At 35.3% G+C, this 16,345-nt stretch overlaps 1 pseudogene; it reads right to left on the bottom strand.

Annotated features, from left to right (window-relative positions):
* Window positions 1-570: 570 nt before the first annotated feature.
* Window positions 571-15,062, bottom strand: LOC128209979 (equilibrative nucleoside transporter 3-like; annotated as a pseudogene).
* Window positions 15,063-16,345: the final 1,283 nt, after the last annotated feature.

Genomic DNA, 16,345 nt, shown 5'->3' on the forward strand with positions numbered 1-16,345 from the left:
TTCAACATTGGTGCAAGTTTTTTTTAAATCACTCAAACTGCATGGCAAACTTTAAGCCTGCACAAGCCAAAATAAGAGGGATTTTGACCAATGACCCTAAATTGTGACCTTGACCTATGACCTACCAACATGGGGTTCATGGTGAACATTCGTGCTAAGTTATTTTAAGATTCCCCAATGCATTTCCCAGTAACAGCTCAGTGAAGGCAAAAGTACAAAGGATTTTGACCATTGACCCTCGAGTATGACCTTGACGTTCATCCCTTGATATTGCACATGACAAACCGTATTTCCAAGGGGGAGTTTTGTGCCACATCATTTGAAACCCCCCAAATGCATGGCCAAGTTACAGCCCTGACAAACCAAATACAGGGGAGTCTGACCCTAGGATGTAACCTTGATCTCTCTTCTCATGGTGAACATTTGTGCCAAGTTATTTTAAACAACCATGAGCTCAACCATTAAACTCTGATCTCATCAGTCTCTGAATCCAAACAACGTGGTATAAATTATTGACGAAATAATCCCTTATTGCAAAAAGGGATCATATATATGATAATTAATATTTTATTTTCATAAATATATTTATTTCATATAAAGCAATCAACAGATATATTTCAAAGTAGATTATAATCCAGTTCAGTCCTTTTCATGGGGAAAAAATGTCAACTACACAAGGTGGGACTTAAAACATGCACTACACTATTTGTATATACATTGGTTTAAAATTATTTCATAATATATATATTGCACCATGCTGTGTTTCACACAATGTTCCTTAACTGTGCTTGTATGAGCTTACATCATGTTTACACAAAATTATACCCAGGTACAAAACAGTTACTTACTGGCAATGACATAAAATGGCACCAGGGGTGGTATTCAATATGCGACTTAAGTGAATTTTGTAGCCATATATCATTGACTTCATCAGCTGTATAGTTCTGTTATTTATGCCTTACAATTCAGTTAGCTACAATGTTCTTAGATCCAATTAAAACCAATATTGAATACCACCTCTGACCTACATGGACATCAATATGATAATGCACTGAAGACATAAGGAGAGTATTATCACAAAGAGGACAGTATTCTTTACGAAATTGAGGAAAAAGGTTTACACATGACAAAATATTGATAGGCTCAGAAGTTTAACAAAGCAGGAAAATGCAGAAAAACATGGATATTCAGATACATTCTACAGATCTTCTGATGATAAAAATATGACATGTATAAACAAAATGAAGAGATTAAAATCCGCTATTTCAAAAATGCAAGACTAGAGTCGAACTGACAGACAGTTGCAATTTCAGATCAACTTGCCCAAAGTTGTAGAGTGTGCAAGTAAATAACTATCACAGTTTGTGAAAGAAATATGTTTAAATGTGGAGATATAGTTTATCTTCCTGGTATATATTCCATTCAAGTAATGATGTATCTAATTTGAAGTCACAAGAGGATGAGACCCAATGATTCTTATATTAGGTAAGTAACTGCATGTAGGCCTCAAGTAGGCAAGTATGTCCGCCACATGGAATAATGCCTACATTATATCTTGCTAAACATAGATCATCTTAGAAAATTGTTGTTGCAAGTTTGGACCTTACTGATTCTCAATTATCTGTTAACAACAAAATTATGAGATTTACACTCTACAAATTTGATTTAACATACAACCCTGGCAGCCAATACATCACAGACTACTCATTATATAACTTTGCACAACTGTGATTAGGATTTAATTCACAAAATAGTGTGGCTCATAGCGACTTCATGAGAAGGATGGCCATCAGTGAACCAGACACAAGTCCAGATGTAAGACACGTCGCCATGATAGCCCCTGTCATCTCTGCATGCTCTGCCATCACCATACTGAGAAGGATCAAAGTACATTTATTTACCAGTATACATAACATTGTGACAGGCATTCAACTGCATCAACATGCATGTACATTTGTATACTAATTTTGTGAGCATGACAGTGTTGCTAAGAAAAGGAGGTTATTCATGCTACCTTAGCCATCCTATTGAGTTTTATCTTGAATTAATGTAGATAAATATTACTTTCATTGAAAGATATTCAATATATTACATGTACAACAGAATACAGTAATAGGTTACCATAGGCATCAGTACACTAAAGGAAAAATTTTGAACTTTGAAACTTACCTAGGTCCATACATCATGGCCAGAGTTCCCAGGTAGCCATTTGTGAGTCCTAGCAGCATGATGAAGATGACTGGGAAGGCGTCACTGTTGAAGATGACAGGGTCATGCCGAGGCTGGGCATTACAGAACATGATGAGTGGTATAAACACCACTCGCATTACTGACAACACCAACAGGAGGTTAGACTTCCCAATACCAGGCTGAAATATGCAAACTTGTTATTAATTTACATGAATTTTTAATAAACTATGAGAGATTGCCTGAAATATATCAGCACTGTATGGGGGGGGGGGGGGGGGTAACTACCAAGAGTTAACTTCATAAACTGTTACATTTTTAGAGATGAATATTAACTGCATCAGCAGCTTTTCTAAGGAACACGGTTACACCAACACTTTTGAATCAGTCTATCGCAACATCTTACAGGAGTATCCTAAATGGACTAGCTTTTTATACTTCAGAAAAAAATTGTACAACTAACCCTTTAGAAGGTGCCAGCCACAGATCTCCCTGCCCAGTCCCCAGCGTTAAACAGCAGGAAACATACCAGACCAGAAAAGTACTTCTCTACAATCATATAACATGTAAAGTTTATCAAATTTACATAAGCCTTATGATGGAAGAATATTGAATTAGCTATCTTCTACCATTACAAGCACATACATTTTTGCTTAAGCAATATTTTTACTTATCTTTACTTGACACTGTATTTCAGAATACTAGATATATCAAAGACTTCACTGCTCTTGACATGTCCATCCTAAATTCAAAAGACTGAGTAGCACGATTAGAAATCTTGATCTTATGAAATTGAAGAGCTATGAACTGTTATACTGTAGTTGGTCACCTGTCCAGTCAGTGTTGTTAACAGAGACTACAGAGGAGGCCACTGCTGGGAAACAGGATACAGTAACCAGGAATATCAAACACACGCTCAGTCCCTCCTTCCAGATCTGAAATATAACAGTAAAATCAGAATTAATCGCTGTAAAATTTTGCTTTGCTCAGATGACTGTCATATTATGTAGGTCATATTGTCTGCAATGATCTCGATTTATTTTTATAACATTTTTTTCGAAGTATTACAAAGAGCTGTTTAAAATTGCATGATAAATCTATCATTGCCACTTGTCAACAAAACAACAGCAGATACATTACACACAAGGAAAGTCATATTCTTTTAACAACGAAAAAGTACTTTAACAATTTAATCCTAAATATGTCTAATTTCCAACCTACCCTTTTGATTATAAGTTTGGTGTTGCCAGAGCCGTTACTTCTGGTTGGTCTTGTCTCTACTGTGTCCTCTCCTACTTGAACGGGCACAATTAAAGTGTTTCCTGTAACATACACTGCCCTACAAACATCCCTTCACACTCAATGAATATTAACACATTCAATTTTTTTATATTGGAACCAAAAGTTGGTTACTTGTTACATGTATCAGTAAAAATATTTTACAGTTTTGTTGACTTTAGTGCCTAGAGAGGTTATAAAAGAATCAACAACGGCCATCAATGGATTCCTGTAGCAGAATGGAAGAAATACACTTAACCAGTACTTAAATTTAGAATTAAAAATAAAAGTGCAAGGGGTCTTTTGGACGGCAGTGTACGCTCCAAATATAAACACTCTGCTACAGTGAGCATGTTTAACACTATTTTGCGCTATTTCTATTTTTACAAAACGATTAAACTTAAAACATCTTTCAAACAAAGATAATCATTACTAACTAAAAAAACATGCATAATGACACCAAACTAATAAGACTTTGGAATGAATCTTTATTACCGGTACACTCTGATAAGAACATGCAGCAGACTAAGGTCTAAACAAGACATATATATATAGCACACTTACCTATTTCTAATATATGGTATCTTGAATAGTTCTAAAATGAAAAACAGGCATGTATATTTATATATCTTGCAATGTATAAATAACTGTATATAAAAAAATATTTGAATTTTCAATCGCAAAGCAAGGCCGTTAAAAGTATTTCCAAAATCAATTTACGTAAATTACCTGAAAATTGAATATTTTTGCAAAATAAATTAAACATTATTGCCTTGGGTCAGGTTGGGTCAGATACAGTTGCACTTGTATGAATAATATAAGTTTGTGTTTTGGAATAATAGGATTGGTCCATTTCAGCTATGTGTTCAGGGATAATGTTTCATAAGGGGATTCAGAGCTTACATGTACAGCTGATGACCACCAGTCCTCTGTTCTAAGTAAGAATAGCTTGTCCATTACAAATATATTTAAAGTGACACTCTTATTCAAAACCAATGCATTCACATGTAAAACAAACATCAATTTTGACTGGTAAACCTTGAACTATTTGACATTTAATGCATTTATTGAAAAAATTAATTACTGATAACAAGATTGTAACTGTGTTTTTAATAGCAGAAAGCGCAAAAAATTGAATGATTGGCAAATGCTAAAAGATTTACTGTGATCTACTATAGTCTCATACTACTATGTTTTATGCTTGTTTTTCAAATTAAATTTGGTATCCTTCATAAGAACCATTGATTTCAACATTTAACATGCCAACTTTTATTGAACTCTTGTCTCTGCCTTTCAGATGTGAAATTTTCTCTTTAGCTCATTCTATTAATAAAAAAAATAATAATATACATCCACTTAACAGCATAATGATTTGAGCTAGACTATTATTACTATGTCTGTAATATTCTTAAATGAACACATACTTACTATACAGTATAATGAAGCATATCCTATGAGTGTACATATTGACATAAAGGTGGCAAACAGGAAGAATCCGAGCCCGCTGTCGACCACGTCTGATCCTAGGGCGAGCGTGACTAGATTAGCAACAGCTGCGAAGATTCCTCCCATGGCCTGGCCAGACATTGTGGCCTGCATGTAGTGGGAGGGGAAGAGACTCGCCACGCCAAACAGGGATGCTCCCAGGATTGAACTGCCAACTGAAAATGCCGTTGAGTATAATAAACATGACTGTACACAAATAGACATTGTGGTCTGCATGTAGTGGTAGGGGAACAGACACACGATGATCAGGGACACAGCTAACCTGACTTTTATCAACACAATATGACCCCTTGCAGGTCAGTTAATAATCCTAAACTCTTCCATAGACAATACTGGTTTAGTTCATCCAGATCACATGTGTTCATTCACAAATAGAACACAGTTCTATAACATTCAATACTTAAATCAATGTACTGATAATAGAGTTACATGTGCCTGTTTGTACTCAAAACACTTACTGTTTATGAAAACGGCAGTGATCATTGTAATCCAGAAGAAACTGTCTTGCCCTGAAATATAGTCATGTTAAACTTATATATAAGCAGTGGTTACTTTCCCTTGGAATATACCTTTTGACAACGTAGTGCTAATAAAATCACTTGAAGACATCAATAAACAAATCAATTACACCATCACATGCCTAATACCTGAACCCAGGCTGTTACAGGAATTAACAGAAATTTTGACACATTGCATATTGGGATAAGACTTGTCGTGCCAAAGCGCTAACTAGTTCAGCCTTGGAAGGGATGTCCGCATCAACACCCAAAATGGGCCTGAAGGGTATACTGTTATATGATATATGAACATAACAGTATAAGCTACAGTTTAGATTTAAAAGGTTTAAGATTTAAAGGTGCTAGTTAAACAGAAGAGATTCAATGAGAACAATTAAAGAGCAGAGTTTCAAAACTTACAGGAATCTGTATTCATTTTCACAAGGGAGGCAGTCAACACAAACATGGAGGTGATCAGGAACAGAGCTGTTGACATCCGCACTTTCAATCCTATCCTAAATAAACACAAATAATGATATCCTATTATAAAGAAAAAACTTTAGAATGACAGAATAACACATGAATCACTTGAATAACAAGAGATGTTTGTCAAACATTATGCCCCCCCTGAGCGCCATGTTGTCAGGATTATAAGGACAATTGAATGAAACATGCATGGACTGAAATGACAGGTGATTTGTCACTTGACATTGGATGCCGTTGAGGCAGTTTTAAGATTATGACCATTCAAAGTGTGAGGATAGAGTGTGTTATGACCATGACCTTTGACTCTATGACCTCAAAGCCCATAGGAGTCATCAGCTGGTCACCAAAAATCTAAATATCAAGTTTGAGGGCCATGGGTGCAGGCATTAACAAGTTATCACACAGACAAACTTTTTTCGTTCAAGGTCACTGTGACCTTGACCTTTGACCCCTATAATCATAAGGGTCATCTACAGGTCAGACACAACTCCAAGTCAGGTTTGAGGGCCATGGGTGCAGGCATTGTTGAGTTATCACTCGGACAAGCTTTAAAATTATTTTACCATTAAAGGTCACTGTGACCTTAACTTTTGACCCGATGAGCCCTAAAATCAATAGGGGTCATCTACTGGTCAGGCCCAACCTTCATGTCAAGTTTGATGACCATACATCCAGGAATTGTTGTTATCACTCGGACAAGCTTTGGTCTACCGACGGACCGACTGACCGACCTACCAACCGACATGTGCAAAGCAATATACCCCTCTTCTTTGAAGGGGGGCATAAAAGTAAACTAGACAACCGTGGAACAAACAACAGTGCTCTTCTGTCGTGTTTTTCAGCCAAACAAGAGGCATAACTTAATAATAGGGATGCAAATGAATATTCGAATATTCGATCAAATGTTTGGTATTCGAATGTCAAAATCGGTATTCGAATATTCGAAAACAAATTGTTGAATAAATAGAATAAAACAAGAGCTGTCACAGTATGTGACGAATGCCCCCGAATGTGACATTGACCTACGAACAAGGTCAGTACATGAAAAGTTGATCTTGCCTTTACGTGTCAAATACATATGGCAAGTTATTTTAAATTGCCTCTGAACATAAAAAATACCACCCATACTTGACAACCTACAATGTTATGTCCTTATATTCAGAATTCCCTTGTGAATAAACACTTAGTGTATCTTTCACCTTAGAGGTAGGGACATGGGTCTTGCACATGACATGTCGTCTTCATAATTATGTGGAACACATGTAGCAAGTGATTTTAAAATCTATCCATACAAGGGAAAGTAACAGCCCTGACATGACAACCTAAACTCTATGTCCTTATATGCAGTACTCCATTGTGAATAAACACTAAGTGTGACCTTGATCTTTGAGGTAGGGACACGGGTCTTGCATGCGACACGTCGTCTTGGTATGTGGAACACATATGGCAAGTTATTTTAAAATCTGTCCATACAAGGGAAAGTTACAGCCCGGACACGACAACCTATACTCTATGTCCTTATATGCAGCACTCCCATTGTGAATAAACACTATGTGTGACCTTGACCTTTGAGGCAGGGACACGGGTCTTGCCCGCGACACGTCGTCTTGGTATGTGGAACACATGTGGCAAGTTATTTTAAAATCTGTCAATCAAAGGGAAAGGTAAAGCCCGGACACGACAACCTATTCTCTATGTCCTTATATGCAGCACTCCATTGTAAATAAACACTAAGTGTGACCTTGACCTTTGAGGTAGGGACACGGGTCTTGCACGAGACACGTCGTCTTGGTATGTGGAACACATGTGGCAAGTTATTTTAAAATCTGTCCATACAAGAGAAAGTTACAGCCCGGATACGACAACCTATACTCTATGTCCTTATATGCAGCACTCCATTGTGAATAAACACTAAGTGTGACCTTGACCTTTGAGGTAGTGACACGGGTCTTGCAGGCGACACGTCGTCTTGGTATGTGGAACACATGTGGCAAGTTATTTTAAAATCTGTCCATACAAGGGAAAGCTATAGAGCCAGCCCGACGGACGGACGGACGGTGCGATTTTATTATGCCCACCTTCGGGGGCATAAAAACAGTTTGCCTACAACTCTGTTGCTGTGTATAAAGTCTGTATGTCTTGTTTTTACAACGATTGGCCCATGATGCCAGAGGTGTGAATGTGATGACAATAAACACGCCAATCAGACATTTAGGGACATATCGTCGGGTACCATAAAAAGTTCCCATAATTTTACAATAACTGGCTATTAGACACACATAAAAAATACTTTTCGGTAAATTTAAATGCCTTTGCCAATCAAGGATTTAGGAATCAGCCTTAACACCAATGTGTTGTCTTGCCTGCATATTCAGCTGTGCACATTGCTCAAATTGCCGTATTGATGTAAATGACATGTGCTACAATAATGTAGCTACATGTATATATGCTTTAAACGGTTTCCAATGTTTTGATACAATGCTTGTGTTTTGAAATGTAATTGCATAGTACAGCGTTTTAGTATATATTTAGTTGTTGTTTTTTTCTTTCTGAAAATGGGAAATTTCAGAGTATCAGAAATCAGGGTCTGCTGCGTGTACTGGCAAATATACTTAACATAGTATGATTAAAAATGCCCTGGCTACTTAAGCGAATAATAATAATAATAAAAGTTTCCTACCACTTCTACGAGATGTATTTTGGTAATCGAATATTCGATCAAAAGAATTACTGAATATTCGAATATCAATTTTGCCATTCGTTTGCATCCCTACTTAATAATAATTGAAGCCAGAGTTTTCGGCTTACTATACATGTGCAAATCGTCTAAGGCAACAAGTGTCCAAAGGTTTCAATTGAATAACTTTTGGGGGGGTTATATCAAAGGAGCTTTTGGCTTGCTATACATGTGCTTTACAAGTGCACATCGTCTTTGGGTTATGGCAAAGGCTAAACTTTAACATGATACAGTTGCAGACAACAAGGTTATGACAAGAACTTCTTCTCTTCAAAAGAACACACTCAAATGAAAAGTACTCAATTTAAGCCTGTTTTTTATTCATGTTGTGCCAGAAGGCTTCTCGAAAACAATCAGCAAATGATACTTAAGGAATGAATTGCGGGGTTGATGTCATTATCGGCGTATGAACGCAATTGGGTTGGTCAATGTGTGTGGAGTCCGAAGGACTCCACGCGTACTTTGACCAACCCAATTGCGTTCATATCCCCGATAATGACATCAACCCCGCAATTCATTCCTTATATTTACACCAATAGTTCATTATTTCATTCTAGAATTGTTAAAAAAATTCTTCATTTCATATAAGAAAACCTTTAAGTAATCCGTTCTTACCCATTCTGTAAATAAAACGACCCGACTATAACTGGAAACATTTTTTTCAAATGACGTCACAATAACGCGGGAAAAGATCAACCACTTGAAATCACTTTAAAACGTCAAATTGAAACACTTCTGGTACCATTATATTTAAAATATAATAAACTACCGGTAACACTTTTAAAAATGTTGATCTATATTTTACGGGACCTGCAGACACAATACAACCAATAACAAGATCAATAGCTTTCATGTATTTTGTTATGCAATGAATTACGATCCCAACATATCCGAAGGTGTTGCGTTTATCGATTGATGGAACGCAATTGCCGAAAGGCAGTTCATTTAAGGAATGGAAGTTGAGGTGTAAATATATGTATGCATCAATAAAATTCAAATATCACTTTCAGAAGCCAATAATATTCAAATATCACTTTCAGAAGCATGTTGGCAACTTTACAAAGCCCTTTCCCTAACTTAACTGGGTTAAAAATATTGATTATTAGGTATACCAAATGATGAGAGTTTTAATACAAGAGTAAAAATGAAAAATTATAAATATATATACCGTATTTTCTCGACTATAAGGCGATTCGCTTATAAGACGGCCCCCTAACTTTGCCTATGAAATCTGGTGCTTTTTGTTTCGACTCGCTTATAAGACGGGGTCAATTTTTAAGCAAATCTAAAATGCTAAAATTTCTCCTAATGTGTAAAAATGTTCAAGCTCAACGGACAATTATCGACTTTCGTGGTAACTGTTTTTGTTTTACTCAAAGAAAATGGCGGGCAACTGTGAGCTCTCTATTTGGAGGTAGGTTAAAAATGAGTACATAAGTTTGCAGGACAGGTCGTTACTTATCGAAATTGTAATAATTAATTAATAACAACATATGTTTGTTTTAGTTTATTTTTTTTTATTGAAGACACCAATGAAGTTCTTCGGCAAAATAAATGGCTTCAATAACATAACTGCGAAAAGCCGAGGCATGAATAGGTGTTTGTTTAGCAATAATGCTTTAGGCAATATTGTCCCTTGATTGGCGACGAACATAAAGGATTCATATTCGCATTGTCATTTGTTTGCTTAATCAAATTGACAGTTAGGTACCTACATCATATTAACATTCCAATTTATTGATTTGATATATCTGTCATACTAATTATACTGACACGCGCCATGAGAAAAAAATGCAGATATAACGGTACACTGTGTGACGTCAGAGCACGCGCGGTGAAGAGATTTCGTGTTGTTGTTTACTTAATTGCCCCATACTTATATCAGCAGACGATAGACTGGATAGACGAATACCCTATGTAAAATTTAACTGATTTTGACTTGAATCTTTTTTTAATATTTTATCGACTCGCTTATAAGACGGGTCCCCTACTTTGGGGGTAAAAATCGGGACCCAATTTCCCCGTCTTATAGTCGAGAAAATACGGTAATAGACATTGCAATTGAATCAGTTTGTACCCATTCAAAGATAACAAATATAAGATATAGAAAAGTGTGGTGTGTGTTTTGTGGTACCGTGAAATAAGGAGAGTAGTGATGAGGTTAAACAGGAGGTTAGGTGCGGTACTGGCCAGGGTGAGATAACTCTCAAACATCGCCTGCAGATCAGTCTCATGTTCAGGGTCCAGGTATTCATCATCAGGAAGGGTTGTATTGCGAAACTTGAACTTGAAATACTGCAACAGACACATGATTTAAATCATCAGTAATTTATGCTCATTTTAATTTATAAAAGAATGTTCATCTTACTATGAACAATATCAAAGTGTTGTTTGAATCTTTTGTTATAATAATACATAATTAAATACTTACTAACTTAGGATATGACTTTTCATGAAAACCTAATTTAATTGTGAGCACATTATTCTGTTAAAACTATACCTCACTGGCTGTTATGAAGAAGTTCCATGGTATCAAAGAACCCAGACCCAGAAGGTAAAATATGAAATACACCATGTGAAACCTGAAAATATACCATGTGAAACCTGAAAATATACCATGTGAAACCTGAAAACATACCATAAGAAACCTGAGAATATACCACGTGAAACCTTAAAATATACCATGTGAAACCTTAAATTACACCATAAACAAGAGCTGTCGTAAGACAGCTCGACTACGCCGCTTTGACTTAGAAGTGAATACAATAACGATGTAATATGTGCCTGTCAAAAGCAATAAAACAATCAAATTAAAAAGTGAACAAGAATCTCGATGTGACCGAACCAAGTTTTAAATGATTGGCAGAAGAGATTCAGTTTCATTTGCTTTCTTCTATTTTTTGTAACAGTGACCTTGATCCTAAGGGCCCCAAACACAATCCTACATATCAAGTTTGGTCACAGTATGTCAACCATAACTGAAACAGTCATCTTATTTTAGTAACAGTGACCTTGACCTTTGGGGCCAAAAGGCAATCCATGAAGCTCTGCATAAACTTGTCCTATATACCAAGTTTGGTCACACTATGTCAACCCTTACTTGAGTTATTCAGTAAGTACTAACCATATTTCTATTTTTAGCAACAGTGACCTTGACCTAGACCATAACTATCGGGGCCCAAAACACAATCTCAGGAAAGGTCTCTATAAACTTTTCCTATATACCAAGTTTGGTCACAATATGTAGACCCTTACTTAAGTTATTCAATACCAACCCTTTTTCTATTAGTAGTAACCTTGACCTTGATCCTAGGGGCCTCGAAGCATTCCCATAAAAGGTCTCCATTAACTCATCGTATATACCAAATTTGGTCTCTTTATGTCAAACCTAGCTAAAATTATTTGATACATAAGGTGACTTTGACGCTGCCCTCCCACCAGCCCACCTGAACAATGACGCAAGTCATTCAAATAACTTGTTTCTCTTTATGAAACTGTGGTTAAGAAAACAAAAATGTGCCTTTCAAAAGAAAAAAAATAATTAAAAAATCATTCAAGGGCCATAATTTGTATAAAAGATAATATGGAGTTATGTTCCTTGTTGTAAGATGGTCGTCAATAATTCTGCGAAGTATTAAGTGCATTGAATGAAGGGTATAGAAGTTTTTTTATTAAACTCCCAACTTGCCCTAAATGAAAATATACCACGTGAGACCTGAAAATATACCCATGAAATCTGAAAATACACCACGTAAAACCTGAAAATAAACCATGTGAAACCACACTGTGCTTATACTAACCAATACGGATACATATAGGATTCTTTAATAATTAAAAGTCCAAATAATTCTGATAACAACAAAAAACTCAATGAGCAAGCTTTCAGACAAATATTCTATAAAGTAACTTTAAATAATATAAATTAACAAATGGCACTTATCTAACTTACATACATTCAGATATGAATATTCATGACACATAATTTGTACACACCGATCCTTTGGTATTGGACCATGAGCCTGAGGCAACAGGGGATCCTCAGACGTATCCATGACACCACCACCTTACAGCTTCACAAACTGTAAAACAGGTTGCCTGAAAAAAAAACAACTAGACAATAGTTACATGTAACTAGGCTATTGTAGTAATAGTAAACATTGAGAATGCAATATGTAATGTGATTGCTCCAATACTCAGAGGTAGAGCATCGGCTTCAGGAGAGAAATATCCCAGGTTCGATCCCTGATTGCTTTATCCCAGAAGATACTAAATAATTGGTACCAGAAATTTGGAGTCCTCGATAAAGGTTAAAACCCAGGAGAGATGTTTTTACTCTTATTGTCGTTTTACACTGGACTCATTAAAAAGAAACAAGAGGTTTATTAAGAGCAAGGGTATCACACCCTATACAGAGTTTGGTCCGCCAATCTGTGTTCTGAATAATTCTGCAAAAAAGCCAAAACTGTACCTTCCCATCACAGGCGGTAGTTGCATTGACATGACCCACCCTATGGCCACACCCCCCTCCTTAAAATAATCGTTCAAATTTTTTTAAAAGAGCATGCAACCTGAAGCAATATATAAAAAAAATGGGAACATCCAACTCCCTGTTATAAATAATTCCCTATTCGCAACTATATAGGTATTCTAATATCCATATTCGAATATGAGTATCCAAATTCAGGACAGATGAGGTCGAAACCAAATTGACGTTATACTGACCTGGTAGCAATTTTGGAATATATTTTGCTTGCGAGTAGGTTGTTACTTTTTGTTGTATTGCCATGCCCTGTCATTTGTTTTAAACAAGAGAAATTTTGTTGAAAACACAGATCATACATGCCATATTTTTTGGAGACCATTCAGGGGGATTTGTTCAAAAGGCTGAAAATTCAGGGGGATTTTGGTTGTATTCAGGGGGATTTTTTTAGCAGGTCTAAGTTGGCGAAATTTTAAAGTATTTTCAGACGCAAGTACGAAAAAATGTATTCACATATAGTTTGCTTTGAAAACCTCTTAACTTTTTCATAATAAAGAATTATTTTTTGTCATGATTTATCATATTCTTATGATACACTGTCATGTCATACTGTAATGCACTTGCAGAACAAAATATGTCATTGGAAAAATATGTTTTCGAGACAATGAAATTAAATTTACCTTCCTCCAAAGTCTTTTAAAAAATTGTGCTTAATTCTATCAGCTTGATGACTTTCAGACAATAAGAGAATCAAATAAATAATTTTAATTTCTTCCGTCCAAAATAGTAATATTTCTTTGCCTTTGATAATTACTACAAATTAATTGATCACTTGTTGTAAAAGTTTCCTTTTGGCATTTCATCCTTGTGGAGTTGTTTCTTTACCATTCAGTTTCACTCACATACTGTGGTTTCACTTACTTTGTCATTATTGTCTGATGTAAAATTCCTAAAAAAAAAAAAAATTTTTTTTTTTTTTTTTTTAAATTCAGGGAGATTTTTATCTCCCGCCGGGAGACCAGGGAATGGATCGAAATTCCGGTGGATTTTTCCCCCCACCGGGGGATATGGCATGTATGACAGATTCTGATGGTGATTATGAATTTGCCTACCTAGTGGTTTTTGGAGTTTGGGCTTAAAATATTCAATTACTTGATGGAAGTGTATTGAAGTTGTACATTTTCTGAAAATTTATTATATTCTGAGAAGAATGCAAGATGTTTGGAGACAATTGGTTAAAAAATAAGTTTGATACGATCTTTACATAAACACCATGTTCGGTACGAGTGTCTAAACATGTCAACCTTTAATTAGAATAGAAGTATTTTTAGGGATTTTTTTTGTTCTTGGAATATTTGGTTGATATTTAGGGTTTTGTGATAGATGATGATGTTTAAATTAACTTTGGTCGTGAAAAAAATATTGCCCGATTTTTTTTAAGGAGGGGCCTGTCGCCACGGGGTGGTTCATGTCAACGCAACTGCCGCCTGTGTCCCGTATAATGCAGAAACCAAGAATTATTCAGCAAATAAAATTAAAAACAGTAATTTCATAAAACAAATGACACATTGAATTTTCGGATTAGTTGATATCACCCAGGTCTAATAACTTCTCATAGATCTTTAATTCACAGTTACTGGGGTTAGACTGGTAAAACATTTCGTACTCATTGGGTACGATCTATAGTGAGTACGAAATTTTGTCAGAGTCGAAGGTCCACTTACACGGCAATATTTGTACCATTTATCATAAACATACACTAAAACAAAATTAGTTAGTATAGCATTTATCAAATATAAATACGTTAAGTAATACCTTTTACATGTAACAAAATCAAAACAATTATATTGGATTTGTTTTTAACGGAAGTGGACCGGGGGTTATATCTGCCGGAACGCGGGACTCAAATTTCAATCTTCGAATTTAGCCCAATTACCATAATAAATACTTCACTATCATATAATTTTAAACATATATAGTATTTAAGTGTTACGAATACATTTGTAATTATTTTTGCATAATTTTAATTTGCCTTTGCATTTATACAGTTCCATCTATAAAATTCTGTGGAGTCATCAGAATAATAGAAAATTGAGGCTGGGATTAATTGAAGCGACAACAACCACCCCTACATATAACATGTAATTATGTCCAGTTCAAAACGTTGCCCTTTGGGCGCATTTTATGTTCAATGATTATGTATGTATTACTACACAGGGGGTTCTCTCCGAAAATAAAAGCTAAACCTAAAGTTATTGTAATATACAATATACAATATGTTTTAATATATTAGGGTAATTGCTCCAGAGAAGCCCCTGTGCCGCACACAGTAGTAATGATTACTACAATTAATGTATACTCATTTAATTTAATAACTCTAATTTTCTTTCCCACATGCTCATTTTGCATTTTATCACCTACTTGTTTGTTTATGGAGATTTATCCTGTGTATGACTATCTACAATCACTGAAAATTGGAAATATGACAAGTTTACATAATTTAATTTTAGAGATTTGTGAAAGATTGTAGAACTATTTTTTCCCTTATTTTTTAAAATCTTTTCCGAGTTTATATTATTGATGAAATGGAAAGTATGTTACTTATTTACCGATTATAATATTATATGTATCACATAACCTTTATAATTGACTGGATTTAACACTCGGTAGTCCCATTGAAAAAAAAATGTTCCTGTTCAACATGCGTGACATCTTAGCTGTCAAACAATTATCTGCAGTCTGTTGGTTAAAGAAATGTCAAAATAAACAGTAACATGATAAGATAAAAAGGATGAATATGGGATAACACTTTGTATGTATTTGTCGATGTTATTTTCAACTATAAAAACATACATCAAACGTTATGTCTAGATGTGTATCCACCTGTTTTTAAGTTTCATAAATTATTGACGTCGTCTGATCAATAAGAAAGAACGTATTAATATTTGTAAATATATGAAAGAAGCCTTTTTTATGAGAATGCTTCTTCGACTAATCTACCTGAGTACTCACGTACACACCTTCTCACAAAATAATAGAAATAAAATATCTATAAAACATAGCAATGCGTATTTTAATTTTGTCCGGTCCGTCCAGTCTTTTATACCAACACAAAATTAGGAAAATTCTGAACGAATTCCGTAACAGTTCGGATATTTCCGTTGGTCCGGATTT

The sequence above is a fragment of the Mya arenaria genome, chromosome 11 (assembly GCF_026914265.1).
Source record: "Mya arenaria isolate MELC-2E11 chromosome 11, ASM2691426v1".
NCBI classification, from domain to species: domain Eukaryota; kingdom Metazoa; phylum Mollusca; class Bivalvia; order Myida; family Myidae; genus Mya; species Mya arenaria.